The sequence below is a fragment of the Vulpes lagopus genome, chromosome 12 (assembly GCF_018345385.1).
Source record: "Vulpes lagopus strain Blue_001 chromosome 12, ASM1834538v1, whole genome shotgun sequence".
Lineage (NCBI taxonomy): Eukaryota > Metazoa > Chordata > Mammalia > Carnivora > Canidae > Vulpes > Vulpes lagopus.
In genome coordinates, this window is record NC_054835.1 from 30,715,081 (window position 1) to 30,731,731 (window position 16,651).

A 16,651-nucleotide genomic window follows, 5' to 3' on the forward strand; every position below is an offset into this window, starting at 1 on the left:
AGTGATTTCATAGTCATTGCCTTGCTAACTCCTTCCAGAAGCTCTGTGAAATATTATCCTCATGTTTGATGGGAAAATTGAGGCTTGGAAAGGTTAAATGGTTTGCTCGTCATTAAACACTTCATGTATGATAGACATAAGCCTCCTGCCCTGATCCAGGTCTTCTGTTTTTCCATTCTACCTTGCCACTGCCTCATGAACCTGGGCATTGTAGGTTCCTATGGAATGTCTTCCCATAGGGTTCTCGGCCCTCTGGCCAGACAGCTAAGGATATTTCAACAAGTCTTAAAATTGGTTATACTTACTGCTATGCTTTATTGTTCTTTCTGATTGGACACAGACATTTTTAAATAGTTAAGGTGCTAAGTTGAGATTTACATCAACATTGGAAATAAGTATATAGTTTTAAATCATGTGGAAAATATAATGTGATTATACAATGCACATTTTTCACTAATCAGCTCTTGTTGCTTGTGAGGGTTTGTGTGTCTGTTTGTTTCTAGATAATAGAAGCTTGCATCCCCATAGAGCTTATGTTTCAATCAAGAGATTGTCTTTATCAGTGGTTCCCAAATGTCTATCCAAGCACTGACAACATCAGACTCACCCAGAAGCTCTATAAGACCAGGATTCACAAGTGCTGACCTCAAAAACTAGTTCAGTAGATTCAAAATGGAACCCCAGATCTGTATTTAAAAACAAACAAAATACCCCAAAATATCCCAGAAAATGAAAATTAATGACCACAATAGATTTTTTTCTCTATATATTTTTTCAATAAATTTATAATAAAGTAGAAGATGATAAATATAGTGTTGCAAGGGTGAGAAATCAGGTAATATGATATTTTATTGAAACTTAAAGGTGTGTGTCTTTTTTTTTTAAGATTTTATTCATTTATTCGTGAGAGACACAAAGAGAGGCAGAAACATAGACAGAGGGAGAGGCAGGCTCCCCTATGGGACTCAATCTCAGGACCCCAGGATCATGACCTGAGCCAATGGCAGATGCTCAGCCACTGAGCCACCCAGGTGCCCCAAGGTGTATGTCTTTATTAAAACTTTATTTAATTTCTGAAAACCTATCTGATCATAAGTTGCACGTTTTTACATAGAAGTAACAGAATTATAAGAATATTTATAATACACTGGAATGTTTTTCTCTGGAATTCTATTTTTACTTTTGTATTCAGATTCTTTCCCCCATCTATGCTCAAAATAAATAACTATCATTTTTAAGAAAGAATATTTCTTTCTGTATTGCCAACATTTGCACACACTTACACAAAAACAACCTTTGAATGAGTTGTGGTACATCTGTATTACATATGCTCTATAGCTAATAAAATGAATGAGGCAAATTGGTATACTACTAATATTAATTTGGAAGAGTGTCTGCAATACATTATGAGAAAGGCAAATTTTCAACTAATATTTATCATATGCTATTCTTGTGAAATAAGTTGGAAGTATATTTGAGCTTGTTTTAATAAAAACTATAGAAGAACACATGGTGACTCATTAAGAGCATGCCCATCACTGGAGTGTTACTTCAAGGAATTGTCAAGGAGACAATTTCTCCTTAGACTCCTCTACATTGTTTTGATTGTTATAATGAGCAAGAATTAACTTTAAAAGAATAAAGAATGAGAGGAAAATAAAGTAGTACTTGGAGAAACACTGCAAATAAAAATAAAGTGCTTGTAAGTGATTATGGTATGCAGCCATGTTTGGGGACTATTGGTTCAGGCCGGCTCTCTCCTGAGACTGGTCTCCTCTCCATTCACTCATTCATTTGTTCACTCACTTGCCTTTTACTGGGCATGTGCAATGTGTTACACATTGGTAGGTATCAGAAATCCAAGCATTAAAAAGAAACATTCTGAGATGCCTGGGTGGCTTAGGGGTTGAGCATCTATCTGCCTTTAGCTCAGGGCGTGATCCTGGGAGTCCCGGGATTGAGTCCCGCATTGGGCTCCCTGCGTGGAGCCTGCTTTTCCCTCTGCCTGTGTCTCTGCCTCTCTCTCTTTCTGTGTGTCTCATGAATAAATAAAATCTTTTAAAAAGAAAAAAGAAACATCTTATGACTGAATTAAGAAAGTCTGGCTAAGGTAGTTTGGGCACAAACTTTCTACAAAAACAGTAAAAGTCTATAGGGTCAACTACCCAATCTGTGTATTAGTTACATATACTTGGATTCCTTTACCTCTGGTATCGAGATAGAATCACAACAAAGTGGCTATAATAACTGGGAATAAATACCAGTAAGAGTCTTGAGTGTGAAAGCAATAGGAATTCAATATTCTCTATTGCTTTCCCCTTCCCTTGTACTTAATCACAAATTTTTATAGGCCATAGCCTTATGTGTGTTTAGTTTCATTGCATTAGATGTGGTACAACATTAGTAAATTACTGAATCATTAATAACTGAGGCTCTTCTCTCAGGAGGCAGTCACAACCTAAAAATACCCTTTGCCTAGGAACCTGAAGAGTAGTAGAGAAACCCCAGGCAGGTGGCATTGAGAAAGCCCTTTGTGTAGTTTTAACAAGGAATGGATCAGCCAGCACTGAGTCACCGTGGGCCTGATACCCACTGCTCATAGGTTCCCCAGCGTTTTCACTGGGAAGTAGCCCATGTCCAAAAAAAATAGAATTACCCTTTTGCTCCATCTCAGCCTCCTATCGAGAAAAGCAAACACAGATGATTTTCCATTTCAAGTTCAAATACAGAATGGATTGCTTCTTGTTTTGCTTGCCTGGGGTAGTTAATGAGAGTTCAGAGACTGGCACCCTGCCAGGCAGAAATCAGTTGGGATCACGTCGTCAAAGGCACTCAGTAAAAGGAATAGAGGAGGGGGAGGGGTCGACCTAGAAAAACTGTAAGTTTGGATAAGGCATGACTGTGATCTTTGGTATTTCAAGCGTCTGACACATACTGCCTTTCTGTATAGAGTGGCTAGTCCAGAGCAAAAAGGGATATTTGGAGGCAAGGTTTGGGTTGCTTCACTTCTGCAACCAGACCCTATAATAAAAGTGCTTGCATCAGAGGAAGGCTGACAACACATTTTAGCACTTTCACGGTTCTAACTTAATCATGGCAGGAAGCTTTTCTGCTACTGGGAGAGCAAGTTGCGTCACTAGGAACATTTGACTCCAGGATCAAGTGTCAATCACTTTGCCTAAGGTCGTTAAAAAATACTAGAGTATCACCTTACAACATAAAGGCTTTGCCTGAGTAACAATTAAGAGGAAACACATAGCATGATAAATAATTGAACAGGTGGATTAGAGAAATGCCTTTCCTGTGCAAAATGAGAGGGGAGACGGACAGCTGTAAATCCAGCCTCTTTGGCCATCTTCCTCCACAGTCCAGGGCACTAACTGGTTGAACTGCCTTTTTTTTTTTTTTTTCACTTTGCCTTTCTTGGCTGTTCAAGGCATCTATCTCTTGGGCCTCAGGGAATCAGACAAGCTGCAAAGAACGGCAACACCTCAGAAGTTCCCAAGAGCAGCTTTCAACGAAAGCCTGCCAGTGCCTGATACTGCAGGGAATCGCCCACTGAGTGGAGTAATATTTTGGAGGTAGTTTGTGCAGGAGAAGCTCTGCTGTGGATGAGATGGCAAGTCCGTCTGCTTGTATGATTTGAGAAATGTCTTGTTTGACATGCTGGTGCCAAACACCCGTGAAGCATAATCTGAATGTCACCTCCTCAAAAAGGGTCTCACATTTGGATTTTGAGCTTGTTCTCCTCCCAGAACAGTAACATCGTTGCGGTGTCCAGAAAAGGGACACAGGGTGCAGATTCACTGTGTCATTCACAGCAGTCTGAAAAACTGATATCCTGGAAATATTTAACACCAGAAAATTCTTGTATCCTCAGATTGGTAACTGCCCACCAACAGTTGCTTTTCCAATAGAAGACAAAGGAGAAAGAGAGAGAGAAGGAGAGAGATGAAGAGAAGGAATGAGGATAGAGAAAAAGAACACAGTAACTTTTGCAAACAAGCCATCACCCTAGTTTCTATTTGCAGCCCAGCAGCAGCATTTGAAGTGTTCAGTGAAAATAAAACCCTCAAGCTTGGAACTCCCGCTACCACAGCATATTTTTAAATGGTTACGAAAGGAGTCTGAGCATCCAGCCTGGCAATGCCCAAGATTCCTGGGCCACTCTGCGGATAGTACTTGAGGTCCACCAAACAAACAGACCCTTGTTTTGCCAAGCTAGGACATGGAAGGAAGACAGTACAACTGGGGATGATAAGAAAGTCAGAGGGATCAGGTGACACAATATGATTCCTATCTTCCAAAACAGAATAATTAACCACACTAGAATTGCATGGAGGCAGAATTTGAAGATAAAATAGGTTTTTCTAAAGAAGAAATTTATAAGGAAAATTTCAGACACCTACTAATACAAGAGAGAATGGCATAATGAACAACCCAGGTTCCTAACACCCGGCTTCAACAATTATCGACCCATGGCCAGTTCGGGTTCATTTGTACCCTCCCCTCAATTCCCATTTACTGCCAAATTATTTTGGAATACATCCCAGACAATATGCAGTGGATGATTTAAAAGACAAACTTTTATAAGTTTTATGAACTGGCTGTGGGTTAGTGAGTGAAGTTAAATACTACAAAAGGCTAATTTGGATAATTCATTTTAGATAGATTTTTTTTAAAAGCTTAAACAAGCTCTCCTTGACTTTGATACTGACTAACATTTGGTTTCATACTAGTTTTGTAAAACTTTTCTTGGTGGCTAGATAGTAAGCTATATACAAATAAACAGCAGACCTATCATCTTGCAGGATATGGAGTTTTGGAGAAACAAGGGTGGATTGTAATTGAGAAGGTTGGTGACCCCAGGAAAGGGTGCGAAATGTAGTATAAGTTCACAGGGAGTATGGAGATCAGAGAGCCTCTGCCGGTTACTAAGGTTACTCCATGGTCTGCCGCCAAAGCTGCTCTTTGATCTTCATCCTTCAGACCTTATTATTAATCTCCCCAGAGCGCTGCCCTTTTGCTCCTCACTCACCCAAACCAATCCGGAATCACAAGAGGGTAAGGAAGCTTAGGAGTGAGCATCAGCGTTGGAATAGAGTAACTCCCAGGCAGCTCTGTAGCTCTATCTTCTCCCCTCTACTTCCACACCTCTGTGAAGAGGAGAAAAGGGGGCAAGACATTCAAAGCTCCCATGGTGATTCACGTTCAGTGTATTTAGTATATGCAAATATGCAGTTCACAAAGACATAAATTATGATGTTGCTTAAGGAGTTTTAGTTTTAACTGTGTGAGGATTAATCACAGCATTGATCCTTTGCAGCATGTAACTTCCTCTGGACGTTTTAATTGTATTTTGACAAATAAAAACTAGGTTATATATTACTGCAGGGCTGCACACATTCAATTCAATAAAAAAAAATTAAGATTTTATTTATTTATTCATAAGAGACACAGAGAGAGAGGCAGAGACATAGGCAGGGGGAGAAGCAGGCTCCATGCAGGAAGCCTGATGCAGAACTTGATCCCAGGACCCCGGGATCACAACCTGAGCCAAAGGCAGATGCTCAGCCACTGAGCTACTCAGGTGCCCCTTGATTCAATAGAATTTTAAAGCTCCTACTATTTAGAGAGCACTATTACAAATGCCAAGGAAATAAAAAGTTGAGTAATAAATGGTCACTGGGCTCAAGGAGTTTGCAATGCAACAGGATTCTACAGGCAAGTATACACATGGCCATAATAAGAAAAATATAAGAAAAGGAAACAAATGGGAGTGACAAGAAATGTTATCAGCAGAGTGTGATGAAGATGCGGAGGGAAATGTCACTTACGGGTGAAAGCAGTGAATGAATCCTAAAAGTCTGTCAAGCTGGAGCAGGATCTCAATGAGACAAATTGGAGTTGAGGAGAAGACAGCATTCCAGGAAGAAGGAAAAGGGAAATATATGAAAATAAGTGGGACATGTTCAGGGAAATGCAGAGTCCACGTTGGCGGGAAGATAGGTTCCCTTTGGGGAGAAGGGGCAGGATAGGTTTTAAAAGTCAAGGTGATTGCATCAAAGGCAAAAACAAAAAACCTCTGAAGGAGTTACATGCACAAATCTGAAGCAAAATTACTTGATCCTAGTCCTGAGCTGTGATTGCAGATAAATCACTGAGACCCTTAATTTGAAGGTCTTTCTCTATAAACTCAGGATACAAACAGGGCCCATCTCTGGCTACTGTTGTTTCATTACCTTATCAGTGGGGTACAGCAAGGTTTCCCTGGATTGTGCAGAAGAGGCAAGGCTATTGCAATTCATAGTATATTGGGGAGGGGTTGAATGTGGCCACTCCGTCTACTGACCCTGAGGTGAGCCGATCCCAGGCAGGTTTGAAGCCTAGAACTGCTGTAGATAAGAAGATTCTTCTGGAAGACTTACTCTGTTGCTGGCAGGACTACAGAGCCTTCCCTGGACTGAAAGCATTCTTGCAAGGCTCAGCCAGCAGTAGCAGTTTGCATTGACTTTGCTGAGAGGGCCACCTGCAGGGTAACTGCCTGAGAGGGACCCATGTTCTGAGGAGCCATGGCAGGACCTTCCCACTTTGAGTTCCTTTGCCTTATGACATGCAGTCAGCCCTGTCTCCATTATACACCCCAGCCCACTATACAACTCCAAGGCCTGGGGCACTTTCCAGTTGACAGTCTAAAAAGTGGAAAGAAAAAGGGGGTGTGGAGTGTTGAGATGTAATGTGACCTGACAGCACTGGGATGGATAGTTCATCTCTATTCCCTCCCCTTTCCTCCTGGAAGGGGTGGAGTGAGAGCTGATGCCAATGTAATGGGTCACAACTGGGTGTCTCTCCCTTCCTGGAAGGCCTGGCAACATCTCTGCTACCATTGTGATTTGGAAGAAAGCATTCACAAGGATGATTATCTAATCAGGGAATTAGCCTTGGTTCATGAGGCAAGCATTAGGGGACTCAAAAAATCTAATGGAAAAAAGGCCCACATCAGGAAATAGTGCCAGTAATCACACCCTGAATGATTATTATACACAAGCACTATGAAGATTTGGGACAAGTATCTGTAAATGATCATCAAATAAAATTGTCAGATATTTATCTTGAGTACCTACTCTATTAAAGCTACTGCCAATTTCTCCTGCTTAGTTTCCTCCCTTCAAGCCACTTCACTGTTGGGTTGAATTTGCTCAAATTATGGTCTAGGGGCTATCTGATTCAAAATTTCCTGAGGTGCTTGTTAAAAGTTTGGATTTCTGAGTACCACCTTATACCTATGGAGTCAGAATCTCTAGGAGGTAAAACCCAGGATCTGAATTTAAAATATTTTTATTAGAAAAATTTCAAGCATGCTCAAAATTAAAAAGAAAAATATAATAAGCTCCACATATTTATCATCTAGCTTTAATAATTATCAACCTATGGCCAATCTTATTTGATTAATGCCCCATTCCAGATTACTCTGAAGTAAGTACCAGATATCTCATTTCATCTATAAAGATTTCAGTGCATATCTCTAAATAATAAAGAATTTTTAAAAATCTAAATACATTTACTATTTACCTTAATACCTTAAGAAATTAACAATTTTTCTTTTTATCGAACATCTAGTCAATGTTCACATTTCCCATGTTATCTCACAATTTTGAGGTAACGTGGGGCTTGAACTCATCCTCTGAGATCAAGGATCTCATGCTCTATGGACTGAGCCAGCCAGGTGCCCCATCTCACAAGTTTTTCAATCAAAAACCAAATAACTTCCCTATGTTGCAATTGGTTGATATATCCCTTATCACTTTTTTTTCCTTCTGTATTACTCTTCCTTCTATTTGCTTCTTATTTATTGAAGAATTTTGGTTGTTTGTGCTGTAGAATTACCTTTGACTCCTGTAATTTTCTTCAATTTATTTAATAATGTTATATAATAATCAATTTTATAATTTATATATCTTATTTTAGTACCTTATGTATTAGTAAGTATATAATTATTAAATTATATATTAATTTATATTATGCATTTATATTATATAGTAAATAACTTATATAATATATTATACATAAATCTATATATAAATTATTATGTATTATAGAAAATTACATATCTGTATTATATAATTACATGTTTATAATTATTACATAATTACTAATAATTTCCTTATTAACATTTAAATGTAAAGCTTCAACCATATTCAGATTTGGTGGTTCTGGCGAGAATATATTGTAGGTAGTGTGAGGTATCGAATACTTCCATCTAGGTGCACTAAACGTTGTCTTTTTATAATATTCATAGTTATTGATGAACACTGCTTGGCTCCATTAACTCACTGGGGACTCCGGCTCTTTATTTTCAAAACAATCCAGGTGAATTTTATACACGTTAAAACTCCAAGAATTCCGCTCTCATCCTTTTTCCATGCTGCTGGTAGAATTATCTTGCGAAAAAGTAAATACTTTTTTGCTCTTCTAATAATACCAGATTGAGGCCAAGCAAGATAGTCCTTTGCCTTGTGGGGAAACAATATTAGTGTTGTATTTATTGTTACTTTTTTTAACTTAAATATGAAATTAACGTAATGAATGCCTCATATATGAATCCATCATAGTTCTGTATAAGATTTATCAGTAAGTTCCCATACATTTTGGGGGAAGCTCAAAAATTTTAGAAGGAAAGCATAATCAAAAACATTGAAAAATTGTTGCCTAGAAGATGGAGCCTATGTCACTGAATTTGTTAGATAGAAAACACTTCCCCAGCTTTATTTCCCACCACTGTTTTTCCTCTCACATCCTATGCTGAGGTCACACTGAACTTTTGTCATGGTTCAGTGTTGCCATGTTCCTTCACATCTCCTCACCTTTGCTCATGCTGATTTGTGCCTGTATTATCTTTCCTCCAGTTCAATACCTAACAGGGCCCTTCCTAAGGAATCTTGTCATAAGTAAGAACTTCATGCCCTACTGAGCACTGTACATATCTCCATCCTGGTTTCTATCTTTCTGAAATGCAATTGTTCTTAAATGTTTGTCTTTGACTATGCCTGACATCTCTAGCGAGCTGGAGGACTGTGTCATTTATCTCTGTTTTGACTGTGTATATTCCTCTGCATATATTTAGTCTGGGATCTGGCTGAAAGGATGTACTCAGAAACTATTAAAATGATCAAGAAAGAGGAGACAAGAGCTGGATATGGAAAAGCAGACTAAAGTAAGAAAAGCATTCTGCACACAGAAGTAGCGTATCAAAGAAATGCTGTTGAAAACAACAAGGCAAATTTCAGAATATAAGTTAGGATTCTTGGGGTTGAAAGCAACAGAAATATTTCTGTCTGCAATAAGGATGGTAGAATGTGTTGGAATAATAATCAGTGGCTTACAGAACCATCAGAAAGCTGGAAGATCAGGTTTAGAAAATGGTAAGAAGCAAATGTATTCCCAAGAGCCCAGAAGCAGGAAGCACAACAGTCTTTTAGCAGAAAGAATCTAGCCAGGATGCTGCTACACCTGCTAGAGGACTCTGCCAACACCACTATCACAGCTGTAAATGAAGTCCAACTGCTACTCTAAGTCTGCATCACTCACTCAGTTTTTGTTGTCCTGGGTGAGAGTATCTGACTGGCAAAACCTAAGTCAGTGCTCATACCATGGAAGCAAGCAGGGGAAAGATAGTGCATTTGGCCCCATCTCCCACCAAAAATAACATAATGGGAGGATTCTCCCCAAAATAAGAAGGTAAGGCGATTGAATTTTTGGACAGTTGAAATTAAAAAGTACACTTTAGAGAGTAAGTCACTAAATTGACATTAAAGCGAAGAACTCATCTAAGAGAATAGTCAGAGATCAGGCTAGAAATACAGGTCGGAACCAGGTTATATACTTCCTCTCATTATTTCCAGGCAAGGTAATTTGGTATTTATGCTGTAGATATCGGGGGATGGGTGTTATTGAAGTTTATCTGAGGAGTTAACACTATTAAAGGGATTGTTCGGATAATTAAGGTGATCCCTTTTGGAAGGCTGGATTAGACAGGAAGACACTGCAGAAAGGGAGATCAGTTCATGAGTGTTTGCAATAGTTGAGGTTCCAGAGATTAGCCATTAATCTGCAATCCAGAAAAGCTGAGTTGGATCCTCAAATATCAAAGATAAAAGCAGATCCTAAGTCTGGATCAGGAGCCAAGCATAGCAGACCAGAAAAAGGATGAAGGGAAGGAGGGAAACTAGGCTTAGAAAGTCTCTCCAAGGAATTTTACTAAGTGGATTACTGCTCTCTGCACCTGTTGTTTCTTCAATGTAGACACCAGTGCTTCTGCTCCCACCTGGGGATATCATAAAGGCATCTCATGGTCTCTGCCAGATATCAGTGAAGGATAGAACAAGAGTTGGGGGAAAAATGTGTTGATAGAGTAATGGTATTATGAACAAAAATATGACAGGAAATGTAAAGGACAAGTCTGATGGAAAAGGGTGACTTCCACTAGAAAGACATGTGGAGATTCTGTAGGAAATTGAAAGTGCAAGTCTATGGCTCAAGAAAAAGTAGGGGACTTTTGAGAAGATATCTGAAGACTAACATTTATTAAATGGCTGCTATGAGCCAAGCACGTTCACATCTTAGCCTTTGCATCAACCCTTACCAAGGTGGCCTAATTTCCCCCATTTTATAGGTGAAGAACCCGAGGATCTGACATTAGGTTTTTCTCCAAGTTCAAATACAATTATGCAGTATACCTAATACTCAAAGCTACATGTTCTGACTGCCAGTTTCTTTATACATTTTAAATCATATTTTGCCTGAATTTCGAAGGAAACTGATGGAATAATGACAGAAACTAAGTTAAAATAAAAATGCCAAGGGGAAAAAAAAAGCCAAGACTATACAAATAGTAAAGAAACTGGTTTAGTTTACAGAAAGTAAGCTGGGAAGTTAGAGACTAGCTGTAAATATATGAAAGCTAGGATTCACAAGAAAAGTATTCATAAAAGTATTCATAAGAAAAAAATTAGGTAAGTAAAACATTATTTACTGTCTTGGAATCCAGGAGGTTTTAAAACTATTTTTAGTTCTGTATAGATGGCAGAATTTTGCTGCCTGGACTCTTTTAGTGATAAAGGCTAACATTTTCACAAAATCCCGTTACCATGATTTTTATGATCAATTCTCCAGAAAGTAAAATTAAGTTAAAATGGAAAAAGAAATTATGAAATAGAACAGAGAAAAGTGCCCATTTGAATTACTAAAGGAAGCATAATTTGGACTTTTTACTTTGAGCATATACTGAGTATTATTCCTAAATACTTATCAGACACAATAGCCACCTCTTCATCATCACCCATACTTGTTCAACCCGTTGTAATACAGCTGCTGAAACTAGTCCCTTACAAGTCATCAGGGTCTTCTAGTTGCCAAATCCCATGGCTTCCCCAGTTCATCTCCTCCAATGTCATTCTTCATAGCAGTATCAAATGAAAGTATCTTAAGTATTTGGGAAGATGGAACCAATAGGGCATTGAGACTGATTGTCTGTTTTGAGACTGATTATTTGTAAAGAGTAAGGAAGAGGAAAGAATTAAACTTGGCACCCAAATTCCAGTCTTAGAAACTGAATGGATTAACAAAAATAGGGAATCAAGTTGAGCCAAGGCAAGATGGACAAATGATGACTACAACTGGAAAAACAGAGTCATGTGTGTATGCATTATCTTCTTAGGTGAGCTAAAAATTCTTCAGGGTAGCAGAGCCATGAGAATTTATCTTCTCTTTCTTTTTCTTTTGCAGTTCCTCCTGCATCTGAATACCCAAATCTCTTTCAACATGCCCTCCCTCTGCAATATTTCTGGAAAGGATCTTTGGTCTCAGGTTTATTCCCATCAAGAATGCCTGGACTACTGTTCTTCTGAAGACAGTGTTCTACTGTAATAAGGATCTCAGCCAATACTCTTTTCCGCTGCGTGAGCTACCATGAGCAACAAAGTCTCCCACGACACCCAGTAGAGGGGGTGAGGGAGGTCCTGCACAGGAACCAGCACAAGCTCCGAAGTTTCTGGAGACAGTGGAGCTGCAGATCCACCTGAAGAACTATGACCCTCAGAAGGACAAACGCTTCTCGGGCACCGTCAGGGTTAAGTCCACTCCCCTCCCCCAGTTCTCCATGTGTGTGTTTTGGGGGACAAGCAGCACTGTAATGAGGCCAAGGCAGTGGATATTCCCCACATGGACATTAAGGCACTGAAGAAACTCAACAAGAATAAAAAACTAGTCAAGAAGTTGGCCAAGAAATATGATGCCTTTTGGCTTCAGAATCTCTGATCAAGCAGATCCCATGAATCCTGGGTCCAGGCCTGAATAAAGCTGGCAAGTTCCCTTCCTTGCTGACCCACAATGAGAACATGGTGGCCAAAGTGGACAAAGTGAAGTCCACCATCAAATTCCAAATGAAGAAGGTGCTATGTCTGGCAGTGGCTGTTGGCCACCTGAAGATGACAGAGGATGAGCTCGTGTACAACACCCACTTAGCTGTCAATTTCCTAGTGTCCTTGCTCAAGAAGAATTGGCAGTGTCCAGGCTTTATACATCAAGAGCACCATGGGCAAGCCCCAGCACCTTTACTAAGACTGTTTAATAAATCCTAGTGCTCCCCTTAAAAAAGGGGGGGGGGGTCTCAGCCAATTAAGAGAAATATGCAAAGTTCCTAATTCCTGCAATACCATTTCCAGAAGTCTTTAAAGGTGAATTAAAATTTACTAAAGGGTTGTTATAGCAAAGGACAATTGCAAAGTAGCAGAAGACAACTTCAAACCTGAGGTTAAATACTATTTTTTATTTCATAGAACAAAACAAAAGATCAAAATAACTTAAAACATTACAGGGGAAGGTCCTCATGAGCATAATCTCTACTATCTAGCTAGCCTGACTCTTCCAGGCTAACATTAGCCCTTTCTCTCACACAGTGCTGCTTTTTTGCTTTCGTATTAATCTTCTCATTGCAAATGATCTATTTAAGAATCCTCTACCCTCTTTCTAAAGTACTAGGTAGGATCCATCCCATCTCTGTCCCAGCCACAATAGCATAATTGCTAGAACACAATGCTATAGAAATTTTCTTTTTTTTTAAAGATTTTATTTATTTATTCATAAGAGACACACAGAGAGAGAGAGAGAGAGAGAGAGAGAGAGAGAGAGAGAGAGGCAGAGGCATAGGCAGAGGGAGAAGCAGGTTCCGTGGGGAGCCTGATGCAGGACTCAATCCTTGGACCCTGGGATCACACCTTGAGCCAAAGGCAGATGCTCAACCACTGAGCCACTCAGGCATCCCAGTTACAGAAATTTTCAAACGTCTCATTTATTCCCTTAGACTAATACCTGGAGGAGAGAAAGGGAGAATAAGGGAGATAGAGACTTTGGCAAGACAGTTCAAGGCTGGACTTTATTATTCCAATGGAATGAACATCTCAGTGTGAACTTTGTTACTCCAAGTATGGTCCCTTTTAATAGATATTTATCAATGTGACATCCAGATAAGCTTTCTCTTTCTTCCTAGTTTCTAAGCAAAGAAATATTGATCCAAAGGCACACAAATTGTGTGCACACACATACATATACTCCTTTCCCCCAAGAAGAAACACTGATATTTAGAAAAATGTAGTCTAGAGCCTTATGAAGAAAGTGAAACATTTTCCTATATATAGTCTTCAAAGACCCTATCACCAGAGAGAATATTTTAAACAGGCAGAGATGAGTCAATCCTTTTGTTAACCCTTCATTTAAACCTTGCTCAGGGGCAGTAAGAGAGTTTATTAGCCTTAAATTCAAATAATCTTCCTTTCCCCATCTGTGGGCAGGATGGAAGTGGTTTGGGGTGGGGGATAGTTGGCTCTTACGATTCATTCATTTATACTGAAGCTATAGTATTGGGAAGATACATTTAGTATTTAACCGTGGAGGCAACAGTAGAAGTAAGTCATTCAGATGCTGGCCAGGATCTTGAAACACATACTTCTATCCCAAAATAATTTCCCTCCAGATTTCCGGGACACCTATGTGAAGTCTAAAGTTAGCTCTCCCCACAGCCATGCTGATTATTGGGAACTTTCTACGGACTTCTGAATGCCTCCCCGGTTAGTGCATGGGCTCATAGCAAGAACCGATATTGATTGCTTACCATCCAACAATAGCCCAAGATAAAATAAATGCTGATCCTGGCCTATAGATTGATTCTCTATTTACTGAAAGGTACCTTTCCCTCCTGCCAGTTCCATTAGTAGATTGCCTTGAAAATCTAGTGGACCAGGCCTGTCCCATTCTGGCTCTGCTTACCCAGATTGGAAAGAGTGCAACTCTTTCTCCCCCAACATTGGTATCTTTTCCTGTGTCTCTTTGGTATTGCCATAACATCTCCATCTCAATGCTAGTCGCACAGTATTGCAGTTTATCTGCCTGTAGGTCTGTCTTCCTTGCTTGTCTGTGAGCTCCAGGAACTTTATCTCTTTTAGTGAAGTATAGTCGACACAGAATGTTACTTTAGTTTCATGTGTAAAATCATATAGTGATTTGACAACTCTATACATTATGCTCTATTCTCCACAAGTGTAGCCACCACTTGTCACCACACAATGCTATTACAATATCATTGACTATGTTTCCTATGCTATACTTTCATCCCTGTGACTTATTCTTCACATAACTGGAAACTTGTATCTTCCATTCTCTTTCTCCCATTATGTCCATCCCCCACCCTTCTCCCCTCTGGAAACTATCAGTTTGTTCTCTGGATTAATGGATCCGTTTCTGTTTTGTTTTGGTTTGGTTTTTTTTAAGAATCTACATGTAAATTAAATTATATGGTATTTGTCTCTTTCTGTCTGACTTATTTCACTTAGCATAATACCCTTTAGGTCCATCCATGTTGCCACAAATGGCAAGATCTCATTCTTTTTATAGTTGAGTAATATTCCAGTGTGTGTGTGTGTGTGTGTGTGTGTGTGTGTACATATATACTACATCTTTATCCATTCATCTACTGATGGATACTTGGGTTTCTTCCATATCTTGGCTATTATAAATAATGTTTTAATAAACATAGGGATATATATATCTTTTCTTTTTAAAAAAGATTTATTCATTTATTTGAGAGAGAAAGAGAGAGAGAGAGTGGGGCAGGGGTTAAAGGGAGAGGGAGAGAGAAACTCCAAGCAGACTTCATGCTGAGTATGGAGCCTGGCATGGGGCTTGATCTCAAGACCTGAGATCACAATCTGAACTAAAACCAAAAATGTAGAACAGTCAACTGCCTATGCCATTCAGGTGCCCCTACATATATCTTTTCAAGTTAGTGTTTCCATTTTATTTGGGGTAAAAACCCAGTAGTAGAATTATTGGATCACTATAGCATTTCTATTTTTAATTTTTTGAGAAACTGAGGAGGGCAAGAACTTAAATGTATTTTGGCATTCCTTCTCCTCTTCTTTCCCACTCAGTACAGTGGGAGGCACATATTAAGTGTTCAGTGGGGTTAGGATTACTTTAAACTGCTCAGCCTGAGGCAATAAACAAAAATCATTTGCATGATTATTGGACCTATTAATTCAGTTTTAGTTGGAGAAACAGTCAAAAGCATATTGAAAGACCAGACACTTTTACAATCTCCGAATTCTGTTCAAATGGAATAATTTCTCTCTTTAATCTGCTTCTCTAAATCTTTCTGGATGACTTATTGAAAGCTGTGTGATCTGTTTTTGCTTTCCCCCCACATTCTCTTTCCATGACCAGATTGCTCTATCACCCTGAAAGTTTTCTTGCTAAAGGAGCCCAAGGCCCTCATGCTCCCTTATTCCTGTGTCCCCAGTGTCCCCAATGGCACCTGCCATTCTTCCTTCCAGTCCTCGATTGTGGAGCATTTGTTTGAGAACAAAGGCATGAATTAATAGCTTTTGTTCCTTGGAGGGATTTGGAAGCACTTGGAACCCTGGAGCCTAAGTAGGGAGTTGCTTATACCAGCTGAAACAATCACAGGATCCAGACTGGAGACAGAGTTTAACCACACACACACACACACAAACTCTTCCCATTCAGCTGGCCCTCCATTCAGCCTGGGGTGGTGGGGGTGGCTTAACATGTGAATCCAGTTAGCAGCAGCATTCCTGGAAAACTGGCTCGTTGCTGAGTTTTCTGGAGAACTTCATCCACCTGTCATGCTGGGCCTTGGACAAGAGCCAGGACAGGCAGGAAATAATAGGCTGCAGGATACTGGTGTGTGTCAATGGCCCCGACCCTCCCATTCCTGAGCACAGATGAGCTAGAAGCCTGTGAGGTGTCACCGCACCTCAGTTGGGCTCAGGAGGCCACAAAAAGATCAGTTGAGGGAGGGGGAGGCCCAGAAGGGATGACAGGCTCTCTTTCGGACTGCAGAATTATCTCTGTAGGGAAATGGCCCTGGCTCTTGGTCAGACCTATCCCTTTGTTCTTACTGACCTCATCTTGCACACATAAGGCTGAGCCTCAGATTCAAAGGAGAATGTCTGGGTCCTTCCCACCTCCATATCCCCCCACCCCTTGGCCTCTCTAGTCAGTCAGAGAACTGGCTGCAATGACATCAACTGGCTAGAATTACATAAAACTTCCCTTTTCAACTCCCAGACTCCTGGAT

At 39.8% G+C, this 16,651-nt stretch overlaps 1 pseudogene; it reads left to right on the forward strand.

Annotated features, from left to right (window-relative positions):
• The first annotated feature begins 11,967 nt into the window (after nt 1-11,967).
• On the forward strand, nt 11,968-12,618 carry LOC121472533 (annotated as a pseudogene).
• Nucleotides 12,619-16,651: the final 4,033 nt, after the last annotated feature.